This window comes from Pristis pectinata, chromosome 9, assembly GCF_009764475.1.
Source record: "Pristis pectinata isolate sPriPec2 chromosome 9, sPriPec2.1.pri, whole genome shotgun sequence".
Lineage (NCBI taxonomy): Eukaryota > Metazoa > Chordata > Chondrichthyes > Rhinopristiformes > Pristidae > Pristis > Pristis pectinata.
This window is the reverse complement of record NC_067413.1, coordinates 20,674,882-20,690,403: the sequence shown is the minus strand read 5'-3', so window position 1 is coordinate 20,690,403 and position 15,522 is coordinate 20,674,882.

Genomic DNA, 15,522 nt, shown 5'->3' with positions numbered 1-15,522 from the left:
AATTTGTCAAATCAAAAAACATTTACTGTTACTGATTTGGTATTTACAAGATGTCTTCAAGGACTAAATACCACACATTGCTCTTTCCTGCAATCAATGAATCATTACCAAATATCAAATGAGCATTCTGTATTCACATAAATAAAGTTTGCCATTTATGAGTCAAGTAGTTTTCCGATTGTTTGGGAAGCAATAAAGGATCCGAAGGCTATACAGGGAAAGTGCAGTTCCCTCAAGGTACCTCAGGCCAACCAGAAGCTGGAGTCATTATTACTTGTTCTGCTATCAAAGGCAGCCCTTTCTTGGTTAAACATTAGATCTTTGATGATTGTCTTGCGGAGTATCACAAATATAGGGCTGAATCATAAGAGTAAGATGAGTAAGGAAATAATTATGATGAATATGGAGTTGAAAGTACACACCTATTCCTCCTCGCTTCACAGGTTTTTTATTGTTCATTTTACTTTTTTTAACAAATGTAATGTTCTTTAAAGCTCATTCGGGCTGCTGGCAGTTTCTGGGCAGAGCAAACCTGGCATCTGCTTGACGTATCAAATTCCAGTTTAGAAGAGGGTTACTTCAAGGTTCTAATTAAACAACGGCCCTAATGCTTGCTCTAGGCTGGAACTCACATCACCTAAAAAGTGAGTTTGTTTTGAATCTATCATTGGACCAATTGCATGTCCAGTTCAGTTATAAGCTGTACACAGGTAATTACATCAGTGTTAAAACCATTCCACCCCAGGTGGATCAGAAATGAATCTCATAAATTTATACTCTTAGGAATCATATCTGTCAGATTTGTAGAATTTTACACATTAATAAAAGGTCAAACCAAAAATAAAATCTGGATATTTTACCCATGATTAAATAGATAAAGAACATCAGAGTCTTTAAGTTAAATATTCAATTGAAAAAAACACAAGAAGGAGACTGTAACTGATCACAATCCAGTCTCCAGCGACATTTGGCTATTTGCATTAGCTTAACCCATGTAATGCTGTCTTGCAAATATTTCAGGTCAGCACCCATGATATATCCTTGCCTTTGACAAAATGGTATGAGCTTTTCTTTCAGCCTTCCAGTTACATTTGTAAGATCCAATGGATCAAAACAAAGTACCAAATGGAATTACATATTCTGCTGTAATCTCCATCATATAAAATGCTCAATATTTACTTTATCTTGAAAACTAGATAGAGTTATACTGGATACACTGTGTGCCCATTATCCAAACATCTCCAACTCAGCTAACTGCCCAATCACTATTTTCCAACTCTACCATTACCATCTTGTTAAAGCTGTCTAAGAAAAGAATCTGTTGGAGTCAGACAGTCCTAATCTAACTGACAGTGTGCTTTTATATCAGATGATAGACAGTTCAGATAAAAAAGGCAGTCTTTGGCATTCTCAAACACGTTAATGGCCTGAAGCCCTGTGTCCAGCTTCCATTGTCACCTCTCACTGTCAGTATAGGAACAATTGGCCTTTTGCACTGTCAGTTTCATGCAAGGATAAAAATCTCAATTGATATCAAGGAGTAGCAACTTTTGATTGAGCTGAGATGGAGAATAGATTGTACTCAGGCCAATTCTTCGAAATATTGTCCTGAGAATAAACCATTTGGCTCTATTCCTTTTTTTCACGTTTCTCACCTGCATTGATGGTTAGCAGAATGCTTTCTAAACTAAAAAAATCCATTACTGTGGAAGGATTTAACACTCTGCAGCTTTCGAGCTGAAGATAAATGTCATTAACATCCAATAGAACATAACTTTACAAAATGTGATATTAATATCAGAAATACATCAACTGAGACCTTATAAAATATGATGTTGAAAAATATCCATAATTAAAATATTTGTTGCACAATTTATTCAGTTAATTTCTTGCTTGTTTCTGACCAGATTCAGAAGTACTGGGTACACCATCAACTTCCATCATCTTCAGCCCTTAATCACTTCCACCTATCACCTCACAGCTTCTGGTGCTATTCCCACTCTCCCATCCCCCATATGTTTATCACCCCTCCTCACGTGGATCCACCTATCACTTGCTAGCTCTTGCTCCACCCTTTCCCTCCACCTTTTTATGCTGGCTATTTTGCCTCTTCCTTTCAGTCCAGATGAAGAGTCCCAAAATGTTGACTGTCCATTTCCCTCCATGGATGCTGCCGAACCCATTGAGTTCCTCCAGCTTTTTGTGTGTTGCTCAAAAGTACCGGGTGTGGTAGATAAGATGACCAACAGGGTTTAAGACAGTCCCCTAAGAATATTTCAGTCCAGAATACTGATCCATATATTATTCAAAGTTTTGGTGCTTACTCAAAAAATTAAGCCCATAAATTTAAATAAAAATAAATTAATAAACATTCTAAATGCATCAAATCATTCAAAAGATCAAAGAGCGAACCCAAATATAAAAGTCTGCATATCTGAACTCACCAAAAAGGAACATTAAGCATATTAGAAAAGAAGTAAAACAACATAACAAAATACATGAATACCACCCAAAAATATTAAGAAACCTGCCAATCAACAAATCAAAATGAGAAATAGACTTAGATTTATATACATAGTGTCGTTCATATATCAGAAAGTTCCTTACAGACAATGTATGATTTTTTAAATGTATTAAGTTATTATTGTATTGTAGAAAACCTGGCAACCATTTTAAGCAGAGCTAGCTCCAACAGACAGTGATGTAATATTTTGACTTGGTGATGTTGCTTGAAAAATAAACTTTGGCCACAATACCCGGGACAAGTATCCTATTAGAGTCACAGATTCATAGAGTCGTACAACACAGAAAGAGGCCTTTCAGCCCCTGTGTCCATGCTAACCTTCAGGTGCCAATCTAAGCTGACAATATTTTCCAGCACTCGGCTCAAAATTGGCTTGGTAGTAGAAGGCAGAAGGATACAAATGATGAATCCATAACAAACAATTCCTTGAAGCATCATCCCGGAAAGATTCGACGTAGAGAGGAAAGAGATGGGTGGGGTGTGGGTTGAACCAGCCATAGCTAACCAAGCAAGTTAAGGAGAATATTAAATTGAAACAGAAAACGTATAAGGAGGCATAAGTTAGCAGTAGGCCCAAACGTTGGGATAAATTTCAAATCCAGCAAAAGAGAACTAAAAATAACCAAGTAGGAGAAAATAAACAATGAGGGCAAACTAGTGAGGAACATACTGGGAATTAGAGTACATTAAGTACATTAAAAAAGAGAGAAATCAAAGTGAACATAGGACAAGAGAATAAAGCTAGGGAAGTAATTATGGGGAACAAGGAAACAACAAAGAAGTTGAACAGATACTTCTCATCATCGTTACAGTTCAAGACATTACAAACATCCTATTAATGCTAAAAAGTACAGAGGTGGAATTAAATACTGTCTCTATCACTAGAGAGTATGTATTCAGCAAATTATTCAGGTTAAAGGCTGAGAAGTCCTCTGGATCTGATGCTTTAATTCCAGAATCCCAAGAAAAGTGACTACAGTGATAATGGAAGGTATTAGTCATAATCTTCCAAATATCCTTATATTCTGGATAGGTACCAAAGGATTAGAAAATTACAAACATGATACTCTTAGTCAAAAAGGGAGAGGTAAAAAGTAAGTAACTATAGGCAGGTTAGTCTAATTATCGGGAATATCTTATCAAGGAGGTAAGAGCAGAACATTTGGACAATGATAACCTGCTCAAATTGAGGCAGTATGTTGGACAAATGTAATAGAATACTTTGTTAGAAGGATCAGCCAGTGGGTAGAACCAGTAATTTCAAGATATTTGGATTTTCAAAAATGTTTAACAAGGTGTCACACAGAAGATTTCTTGGACGTCATATATTAGCATGGATGAAAGACTGGCTTACCAGTAGGAATAAGGGAGTCATTTTCAGGTTGGCAACCTGTAACCCATCAGGGTGCCACAGAGATCAATGCCAAGACTGCAAATGTTTAAATGTAGATTAATGATTTAGAGGAAGGAAGCTTATGTACTGTAGCTATATTTTCAGATGACAGAAACTTAGGGAGCAAGGCAAGCTGTGAGGAAGATAGAAACAGGTTACAGAGAGATGTTGATAGGTTTGAGTGGGCAAAACGTTGGCAACTAGAGTTAAATGTTGGAAAATTTGAAGCTGTTCATGTTGGAAGGAAAATGATAGAACATCATTCTGTGTCCTCATATTTGAAACACAAAAAGCTGGAATGCAAGTCTAACAGATAATCAGAAAGGTGAATGAAATGCTGGCAGAGCTGGGGTATATTAACAGGAAAATTTTAAAACTAAAATTTTACTGTAATAGTACAAGGCACTTGTGATACTACATCTAGAGTTCTACAAATAATTTTAGTTCCCTTACTTAATGAAAGATGTATTATCATTGGAGGACATTTAACATAGAACAGTATAGCTCAGGAACAGGCCCTTTGGCCCACAATGTCTGTGCCTACTATGATGCCAATTTAAATTAATCCCATCTGCCTGCATGTGATCTATATCCCTCCATTACCTGCCTGTTCATCTGCCTGTCTAAATCCCTCTTAAACATTGCTACTGCATCTACTTCTACCACTTCCTTTGGCAGTGCATTCCAGGCACCTGCCACTTTCTGTGTAAAAAAAACCTGCTTCACAAATCTCCTTTAAACTTTCTCCCTCTCACATTAAATCTATGCTCTCTAGTATTTGATATTTCCACCCTGAGAAAAGTAGTCTGACTATTTACTTGAGCTACTTTTATCAGGTTATCCCTCAGCCTCTGATGCTGCAGAGAAGACAATCCAAGTCTTTCCAACCTCTCCTTATAGCTAATACTTTCCGATCCAGACTATAGCCTGGTGAACCATTTTTGCACCTTCTCCAAATAGTCCATATCCTTCCATCAATGCAACAACCAGAACGCCACACAATATTCCAAAGGTGTTCTAGCTAAAGTTATATGCAGTTGCAACAACATTTGCCAACTTTTATATTCAATGCCCTGGCTGATGAAGGCAAGTACACCGTAAGCCTTCTTTACCACCCTATCTACTGGTGTTGCCACTTTCAGACAACTGTTGATTTGTACCCCGAGATCACTCTATACATCAATGCTCCTAAAGGTTCTGCCATTTGCAGTATATTCCACTCTTACATTAGAGGAGGTTCAATAGAATGATCCCATGTATGGAGGGATTGTCTTATGAGGAAAGGTAGAACTAGCTGGGTCTCTACTCATTTGGAAGAGTGAGAAGCATGCATATTGAAACAGATTTTTAGAGACTTTGGCAAGGCAAATACTAGCAGCATGTTCCGCTGTGGGAGAGTTGAAGGCCAGAGGGCAAAATTTCAGAATATTTGATCACTCCGTTAGGACTGGGATGAGAAAGAATTTCTTCTCTGAGATTGTGCATCTTTGGAACTCCTTGTCAAGGGAGCTGGGGGTGGGGTGGGGTGGTTGGTGGCAGAGTCTTTGAGGCTGAGATAGACTTCTAATCAGTAAGGGATCAAGGGCCATGAGGATAGGGTAGGAGAGTGGACAAAGAAAGCTGGATCAGCCATGATCCTATTAAACGGCAGAGCAGGTTCAAGGGAACAAAGGACCAACTCTCTTTCCCATTTCTTATAAATATCTGGTAAGAAGGGCATTGGTTTAATACCTCATTGAAATTTTGTACCTTTGACACTGCAGAATTCACTCACTTTCATCTGCTGAGAGCCACGATAAGCTTCCTCAGATTTCAAACATTAAGTTCCATGCTGAAACATTCATGTTTTGCAAGCACTCACTTGGCCTTGAGTAGCTGGACTGTCTAGAATGAATAGGACAGCATTGCATACCTAGGTTGACTGAACAGTGCAATTGGACTTAAAAACAGAAAATGCTGAAAACACTCAACAGATCAGGTAGCATCTGTGGAAAGAGAAACAGAGTTAATGTTTCAGGTCAAAGACCTGACAAAGGATCTTCAACCTGAAATGTTAGGGCTCTTTCTCTTTCTGCAGATGCTGCTTGACCTGCTGAATGTTTCCAGCATTTTCTGCTTTTATTTTAGATATCTAGCATCTGCATTTTCTTTGATCTTCAATACAATGGCACTGGGAAATAAATCTTCAATTGCTTTTCTGACTATTTCTTATTTTGCTTTTAAAATATAATCACTTCTTTGAGTTCTATTTACTGCCTCAGTTCAAGGTAAGAGTAAAGAATTCATCATAGATACCCAAATCTGAAGGTACAATAATTGCTGATTATGATCATTGGACTGTAAAATCCAAAGTGATGAAATGAAATCTCACCTGAGCATGCTGCAAAATTGAATTAAATGGAGGAGAAATTCATCTTGGTCAGATGTACTGATAGGTTAATTGGCTACTGTAAATTACTCTGTAGTGTACTTAATGGCACAAGTAGGAGTTGATGAACATATGAGAAGGAGAATAAATTGCAGGGGCACGGGGAAGTATGGGGAAGAATAGGATTGTTCTCTTTGGAACTGGCATCAACCCAAAGGGCTGAGTGGCCTCCTGTGTCATTATGGCCAAAAGTCATAGGACATGCATGAGAGTTAGTCAATAGTTTATTTTACACTCTGCTCAATCTGCAGCATGCTTTGAAGTTAACCAGGAGATGTTTACAGCCATTACTTGTTTAAAATAACACCAATCACAAGATTTAAATTGCTGGCTCACATGAGTGGCAGGAGCTAATGCAGTGGAATAAATGGGAAAGTTCTGGGATGTAGTTTCTGTAATTCTGATTATTATTGATTAATCAAATGACTTGATGCTTGGTTTCCTGCACTGAAAATCTACATCTAAAACGATGTTTGCAAATGTGCTGAAATAAACTTACTTCTTTAAAACCTACATGTTTGACTTATTAAAAACTCACATCCATGAAGAGAAACATATTGTTACCTCAGATTTCAAAGATAAAGTTTCATGTTGAAACGCTATTGTTTTGAAGAATTATTCTCTTCTGTTTGGTTTGAGATTTAGAATACAAGGTAGGTTTACTCAAAGAAAGCAGGGAATTGGTAAAGCACTGGGAAAAGGGCATGGGGGGGGGGAAGAATGTGATAGACTTTGGAGGAGAAGAGGCAAAAGAGGACATGTGACAGACAAAGGAGATATCATAGCAGAGGCAGCAGAGCATGGGGACTCAAGGAAGGAAGAGAAGACACAAGATCAGAGACTGGAGAATGGGGGAGGTGAGGAGACAAAGGAGCACTAGTGTATCTGGGCAAAGTAGCACAGGGGTTATGGATGTGTAATCCTGAGGCCTGGACTTACACAAATTGAACTCAAATATCATAATGGCAGCAAATGCATTTAAATTTGGTTAAATAAATAAATCTGGAATTAAACAGATGGCCAGGAAACAATTTAAAGCTCTGATATCCTTTAGGAGAAGAAAATCCACCACCCTGAGCTCAGCTGGCCTTTATACGACTCCATATCCATAGCGATGCCTTGATTGTTAATTTCCCTCTGAAATAATCAAGCAAGCCACTCAGTTCATCGGGCAATTCAGAATAAGTACCAGTGTTAAAGACATTCTGTGAAGTGCACAATTAAAAAAAGAGTCAAATTAGTACTGTAGAACCTGATTTTTCAATAAAAATGCATGGACATTGCAATAGGAAAACTTGCCATTCACCGCCACCAATTAATTCATTTGTTATATGAGTTTTTATTCATGTTACCAACCCTGAATCTGTTTCTCTTCAATCTCTTCACTCCCCTTTCTTCCATCTATCTTCTTATCCAAACTAAACTTGAATGTTGACATTGTTTCTTTATTGACCACCCAACATGAAAGTGGGCTCTGCTGCTTCTCAGCCTGCTGTTCATAATCACTTACATTTAATCCGGTAACTGAGTCTCCTTGCTGTTGTTACTATACCAATTAGAGACATTCTAATTCGAGTAATCCTGACCCATAGTTTCATTGTTTTAAAAAAAAAATTGTGTCTGTAATCACTGTGATGTTCTAATGAAGAGAAACAATTTTGCAAGAATAGTGATATATGTACACTTCCTCGCTATCGGTGTCATTCCAATGGAGCTGTGTCAAAATTTCTCTAAAGTGTCTAGTGTGGAGCTCAACAGTGCACATGTACTTCAAGGGAGGTGCTATTAGGATTATTATAGAGGCTTAACTTCGTGGAATCAAATGTAGTTCCTCAGGCCTGTTCTGCCATGCCTGATCTATGCCTCAAATAAATTGGTTTCATGTCCCTGAAGAGCCATACTTAACAAAAATCTCCCAATCACAGCATTGGAAGTTATATTGAATCAACAACTGTAGCCTTTCACAGGAGAGAATTCCTGATAGCCTGCTTCCCTTTGAAGGAAGTTCCTTCAGTTCTTCATTATTATTTTTACATAATTCATGGATCTTCTTCTAGTTGGTCTGAACCCCAAAAGTTATAGAAGAAAACACCGAGATGGTTCTATCCTGGCGCCATTGGTGAACGTGTTTCATGGGTATTCCTCATAAAATGGCTTTGGAACACATTATTTTCCTCTTTCCCTTAAATTATGTTTCATGATCAATAACTAGCACCAAATAATATCTCACCTTCATCTTCTATTGGGGGAGAATGTGGGGTGGGGATGGGGGAAGGAAGTCAGTGCACAACTGGTCCACCATTGGTCACAAAGTTCACAGTACTTGAGCGAGCATGTGTCCAGAAACTCTCTGATGGCCACCTCCATGGAGAGCTGGAATAAGACATGTGACTCACATCCACAGATTAAATATATGGACAGGCACCATGCCAACCATGGTCAACCTCATTGCTAAAAACAAGCCTCCAGAATCATTCAACATAGCTGCTCTCTTCTATTAAGTAACATTGACTGTTGCAAAAGTATTTTTACATAGGCCTATAATATTACTGATGCAGTAATCTTTTCTTTCGATTAATAATAATTAAGCTAAGTGAAAGAAATCTCTGCAAAATTCAATATTTTTATAGTCATTTAATACATCCTCAATGGATCACTCAAAATTATTATATAGTTCAGTTCATTTTGCTGAGTTGTCAAGGCAGATAGTGTTACTTTACTACTTTATCTCTCCCCCTGGAATTGATAGCCAGTAATACATGTGTAAATCAGGGAAATATGGAATACAGCAACTCAGTAAAGCTTCCTTGGCAGTACGGCTGCAATATTCTGGTTTTTGATTCACTTCGGCTTAACTTTTTGAGCAAGTTCCTAGCTGACTGCACAAATGTGCAGAACCATTGAATTCAATGGAATCAAATTTTGGAAGTGGAATATACTGTGCAGTTAATATCTTATATCAGGGTTTAGCACAAGCAACTGAAATTTCTATACCATGTCAACTGAGCTTGGTTCCTCAGTGACTGGAGCTATCATTCATTAAGTTCAAGTCACAAGGTGCATTATTTACATTTTTTATGTAAGCAAACAATGCCAGTTGAGAAACCATTGTCCACTGAAAACGCAATTGTTTTAATAACATGCTCTCCAACGCTTTACTTCTTTGTTATATTATAGTGCAGTTAAGGTCGTTTTATCGAGTTTTACAGAAGTTAAAGTCAAAGATGAGTTTATTGTCATATGCACAAGTACATGTATGTACAGGTGCAATGAAAAAGTTACTTGCAGCAGCATCACAGGCACATAGCATCATATAAGCAGCATTCACCAGAAAAACGTAAACATAAACAATTTTTACAAGAAAGAACACAATTAGAACAAAAAAAAAGTCCATTTTAGTGCAAAGTGATCAAAGTCATAGTGCTCAGAGATATATTGGATTACGATATTTTGATACCTCCAAACCAAAACAAATTGAGGATAGGTTCAGGAGAGAAACACAAAATAACTTACTTTGCTGCTGATGAAAATTCATTGAAACTGTTATCATTTTAATGAGATATAGCACTTATATAGAAACCAAACTATCTGATCCCAAACTCCTTGGGTGTTAGGCTAAAGTCTTTATCGCACCTACAGTATGTACAACTGCAATTTATCCTTTTCATTCTCCCTTGAGATAATTAATTTGGAATTAGGTAGATCAAATAATTTTTGATCATTCTCAGCCTGGCCCAAGGGCTCAGGAAAGTTGATTTGTTTCCATTGTGTCAATTTAATGGTTTCTATCAGTTCCTTCCATGCGTACAATTAACTTGACCGCTGCTTGTTTTTTTTCAAATTGTCAGATTAATAGAATCTCTGATTAATCTTCGCACTCACTGTATATGGCTTCTGCCATGTAAAGGGGAAATTAAACTTCATCCTTTCCACAAAGCATTAAGTCTGAATGTAGATTATATCAGGTTTTGCTTCATCACAGTGCCTTTCCTTTCCAAATATTGTAGCTCATGTTTAATTTCCTTCCAAAGCTTCTTTTCTCCAGTTTCCATTGTTACAGTCATGAAGCCATTATAAATTAATCTCTTATAAACATTTATAGCAGAGAAAGCCTTCAGCTCTCCACTACATTGTAGAGGAAGACTTACAGTATTGACAAGGTGGTGTACATCCACAGGTATGGAGCAATACTTCACAATGTGGCCTTTCTTCCTCATGCAAAAAGCAGCACAATCCTGGTTACCAGTGTAAATGTTTCCAAAAGAAGTCATAGAGTCAAAGATTTGTACAACACAGAACTGGGCTTTCAGCCCAACACGTCCATGCCAACTTTCTTGCCCATATACACTAATCCCACTGTCTAAATGTCTCTTCAACATTGTAATTGGATCTGATTCCACCACTTCCGCTGGCAGTGAGCTCCAGATATGAACCAATCTATGGATTAAAAAAATAATCCCTGCAAATCCCCCCCAGTTGAAAAATTGCTTAATCTAACAGACAAATGTTAAAGGTTAAAATTGTCACAATATAAAGGAGAATTAAAAGAAGTATAACATTAGGCGACCTCAGAGCAGTCTTGTTATCCCTTTTAGCACATTGATATGATCACTTTCTTATTTGGACCTAAATCAACCACAGCACAGGCCAAGTGTGAAGCGAAACATTCTCTAACCAATAACTCAGAAGAGATCTGAATTTCAATGCATTCTGGAGAAAATCCATCCTTGACTCTGCCTGGAACTACTGCATCCAATTTTGTGTAGGACTTTGTATCATATCTTAAAAGATAATTCAGCTCTCCCCTCTTTCCTTTCTTCTTGTCCCAAACACTGGAAGGTGTGGTTTCAAGCCTCCACAGCAATAAATGTTCAAGCTCTTTGTTTATGCACTGTAAGATAATTCTAATTAACATTGCTTTAATGGAAATGTTGTGTTGGGAGTTAGCCATCCATCGATAGCAATGGATATTAACATCAGAGACATCTCAAAAGCCTGGCACATTTATCCCAAAGGAAGCCTAGGCAACCTGTAAATTCAAAAGGATGAGATCATTTATGTTTTGGAAACATTTACCAGCTATGAGCCCAAAGACTTCAATTTATTCGATAAACAAGCTACTTAATGTTATTAGCTTGTCACATATCTAAGGAGTCTAACTCTAAATTAATTCCATCAGTTTAGACTATTCTCAGTCACTAATCTCAACTATAAATGTAAAATCAGTGTGCCAGGTAATGTTGACCTACCTTGGCATAACTGTAACCTTGTATTTATTTTGACAATTTATGTCATAAATTTGATGGTTTTAATAATTAATAAATAAAGGGTCACAGGCTGTTAGAATAAGTTAGTGGTGAAGATGGATGATGTGGACTATGCAAATGCATTTAAGAGAGAATCAAGCAGGCTTCAGAGGAGGGATTGATGAGCATGAGGTGGGGAAATTTCTGAATTGTACTCACAGCAAATAGAAAACACCAAGAGCTTAGCTGTATCTCTTATATTTCCACTGAGGTGTTCTAGCCAATAACATCGATCCAGCAACAAGGGTCAAACTTTCTGGATCTGTCTCATCTTGCTCCCAAATGCCCTTCTGTTGGCAGGTTTTAACATGGATCAATATTTTTTTCATAGACATTAACATTTTGAAGCTGATAGATTAACCTTTTCAATGTCTTAATAAAAATATAATGCCCTATAAACAGACTCCTAATCAATTCAGCAGCTTTTATATGTTAACATCTTCAAAATTAACTTTGTAATATGACACTCTAATTGATAGAGAGTGAAGTTTGCTGATTTCGATTCCTAAACAAGAAATGAACAATATTTTCTGAATCAAACACCATCTTGTTTAAACTAACAAATGCAAGGAACCTTATCCTACTCATCTGGAAGGACCAAAAGAAAGAGACAGAGAAACAAGGACACAGGTCAAGGATAAGCTGAGGCACATGCAAGTGGTGTAACCTTCAATACTTGAGAGAATCAGTTCAGCCGATTGGTGGAAAGAGAAATGGCAGGGAAATACCCAACACACACTTGTGCATGGGTTTTAGACTTTCTACATCAAGTGAATACAACAATAATCCAGAAGGAGTAGCTGTGATTAACAAGCATTTACTGCTGTCCCTTAGACAATGCCAACAGTATTGACATTATCAGCATTGATATTATTGTAAGTACAGGGTTCCTTGAAAGTGGAGTCACAGGTAGATGGTTGCTGAAGAAGGTTTTTGGCATGCTGGTGTTTCTCAGTCAGGGCACTAAGTACAAACGCTGGGAGGTCATGGTGTGGTTGTACAAGACGCTGGTCAGGCCACGCGTGGAGTATTATGTTCGGTTTTGGCCACCATGCCATAGGAAAAATGTTACTAAACTGGAAGGAGTGTAGAAAAAATTTACAAAGATGTTGCCAGGACTTGAGGGACTGAGTTATAGGGAGAGGTTGGACAGACAAGGACTCTTTGGAGCATAGGAGACTGAGGTGATCAAATAGAGCACCTCTCTGTATAAAATCATGAGGAGCATAGATATGCACTCTTTCCCAGGGGTGGGGAATCAAGAACTAGAGAGCATACGTTTAAGGTGAGTGGGGAAAGATTTAACAGGAGCTTGGGGGCAACTTGTTTACACAAAGGATGGTATGTACGTGGAATGAGCTGCCAGAGGAAGTGGTTGAGGCAGGAACAATAACATCTTTTAAAAGACAGTTGAACAGGTACATAGATAGGAAATGTTTAGAAGGTTATGGGCCAAATCTTGGCAAATGAGACTAGCTTGGATGGACATCTTAGTTGGCATGGACCAGTTGGGCTCAAGGGCCTATTTCTATGCTGTATGACTCTACCCCCTTGGAATACTGTGCTCAGTTCTGGTCGCCTCACTACAGGAAGGATGTGGAAGCCATAGAAAAGGTGCAGAGGAGATTTACAAGGTTGCTGCCTGGATTGTGGAGCATGCCTTATGAAAGCAGGTTGAGGGAACTCGGCCTTTTCTCCTTGGAGCGACGGAGGATAAACGGGGACCTGATAGAGGTATATAAGATGATGAGAGGCATTGATCGGGTAGATAGTCAGAGGCTTTTTCCTAGAGCTGAAATGGTTGCCACAAGAGGACATAGGTTTAAGGTGCTGGGAAGTAGGTATAGAGGAGATGGCAGGGGTAAGTTTTTTTGCTCAGAGAGTGGTGAGTGTGTGGAATGGGCTACTGGCAACGGTGGTGGAGGCGGATACGATAGGGTCTTTTAAGAGACTTTTGGATAGGTACATGGAGCTGAGAAAAATAGAGGGCTATGGGTCTCTAAGGTTCAGCACAGCTTTGTGGGCAGAAGGGCCTGAATTGTGCTGTAGGTTTTAGAAACATAGAAAACATAGAAAATGTTCTATGTTCTATGACTCTATCGCTATGTCTCTGTCTGTATTCACCTGGTCTCTTCGCACGCCCCCCTCCCCCCATCAAGGATACTCCATTTGTTCTCTCAAAACCTCCCCCTCTCTGCAACCTGAAGCATAGTTGTTTCTTTCACTTTCTCAATTCTGATGGAATGCCATGGACCTGAAACATTAACTCTGTTTTTCTCTCTCTACCTGACCTGCTGAATATCTCCAGCATTTTCTTACTTTTATTTCCATCTGTTGTTTGAATTCTCTCTGCCAGTGACACCCACGATATCGACCCACTTTGGACTCTGTAATGTATCGTTACCTCCTTCTGTTATCAAAATCCTTTTTCCAATTAGGTGCCAGCTTCTCCAATGGAAGAGTGAAGCTTGGTTAGTTTGTGCCCAGTTGAAGAGTTCTGAAAATTTGAGCATGAACTTTACATAATGCTAAAGTTGACAGAAAGAATTAGTTGATGGGTGAATGAGGAGGATGTCATCATGAAGACAAAACCAGAAGTTAGGTGCACTGAGTAAAAGCAGAAGAGATAAGTAATGTTTCGAGTTGTGATTGAAGAAGAGCTTTGCAAAGAAGTGATGGAACGATTTTTGCCACAGTCAGATATTGAAGTGTGCATAGAGAGTGAGAATTGGAAAAGATAATAAAGACAGAAAATGCTGGAAGGTCTCAGGAATTCAAACAGCATCTGTGGAAAGAGAAACAGAGTAAATATTTCATAATGCTCCCTCCTCCACCTCCCAATTCTGCATCAGATTTCCAATTTATATTTCAGATTTCCAACATCTGTAGTTTTTTAATTTTCTGCCCTTGGTAATCTTGTGTAGCTCATTAAATTCCTTCCTGCACTGCAGTAAAATCCAAGGAACTATGTTATTATCCTTCACTTTCCACTAAATTCTCTCAGCCACCATTGACTGACATTAAGAAGTAATAACAGGCCTATATTCACTTGAGTTTAGAATAAAAGGGAATCTCATTGAAATTTACTAAATTGTGACAGGACTGCACAAGTCAGTTGCACAAGGCCCTGGTGTAGGGTCTAAGATGAGTGGCTGCAGTCTTAGGGTATGGGGTAAGATGCTTAGAACTGAGATGAACAGATGTTTCTTCGTTGAGGATTGTGAACCTATGGAATTGTCTACCATAGAAGGCGGTGACACCAAGTAACTGAATATATTTAAGAAAGAGATAGAGAGGTTTCTATGCACAAAAATCATCATGGGATATGGGGAGAGAGTGGTAATGCACTATTGAGTTAGAGGAACAACCATGATCATGTAGAATGCTAGATCAGGCTTATCTGACCAATCTATGATAATGTTGGTCAGCTGAATTAAAAAGAACACTCTTCCTCATTTGTGGTGTAAGCACCTCTTTGACTCTTTTGGAAAATTGGAGTAATTTGGTTGAAATATTGTTGCCTTCAAACTAGTAACATGATGTCAACAGACCACCTTTGAAAATGCAAACTTCCTTTAGGATCTGCAGGATTTCTGAATCTCTTAAACAGCAGGTTACCTATAAACAGCATGATTAAAGCCAGAAGCTCACTCAGCTAATACAGATGAACCCCAACTATCAAAATTAACCTCACATCCTAGGAATAGAATCAGCTTATTTAGGCTACTTACCAATGGCATTCCCTCACTGTCTAGATTCACAGCCGAGATGACACTGCCTCTGGAATCATTGAGTTTTTTTTGCAAAAGCAAATTCGCAAGCAGATTTCCAGCACTTTCTACAGCACATTATGTGTTAGCCTTAGAGGTAC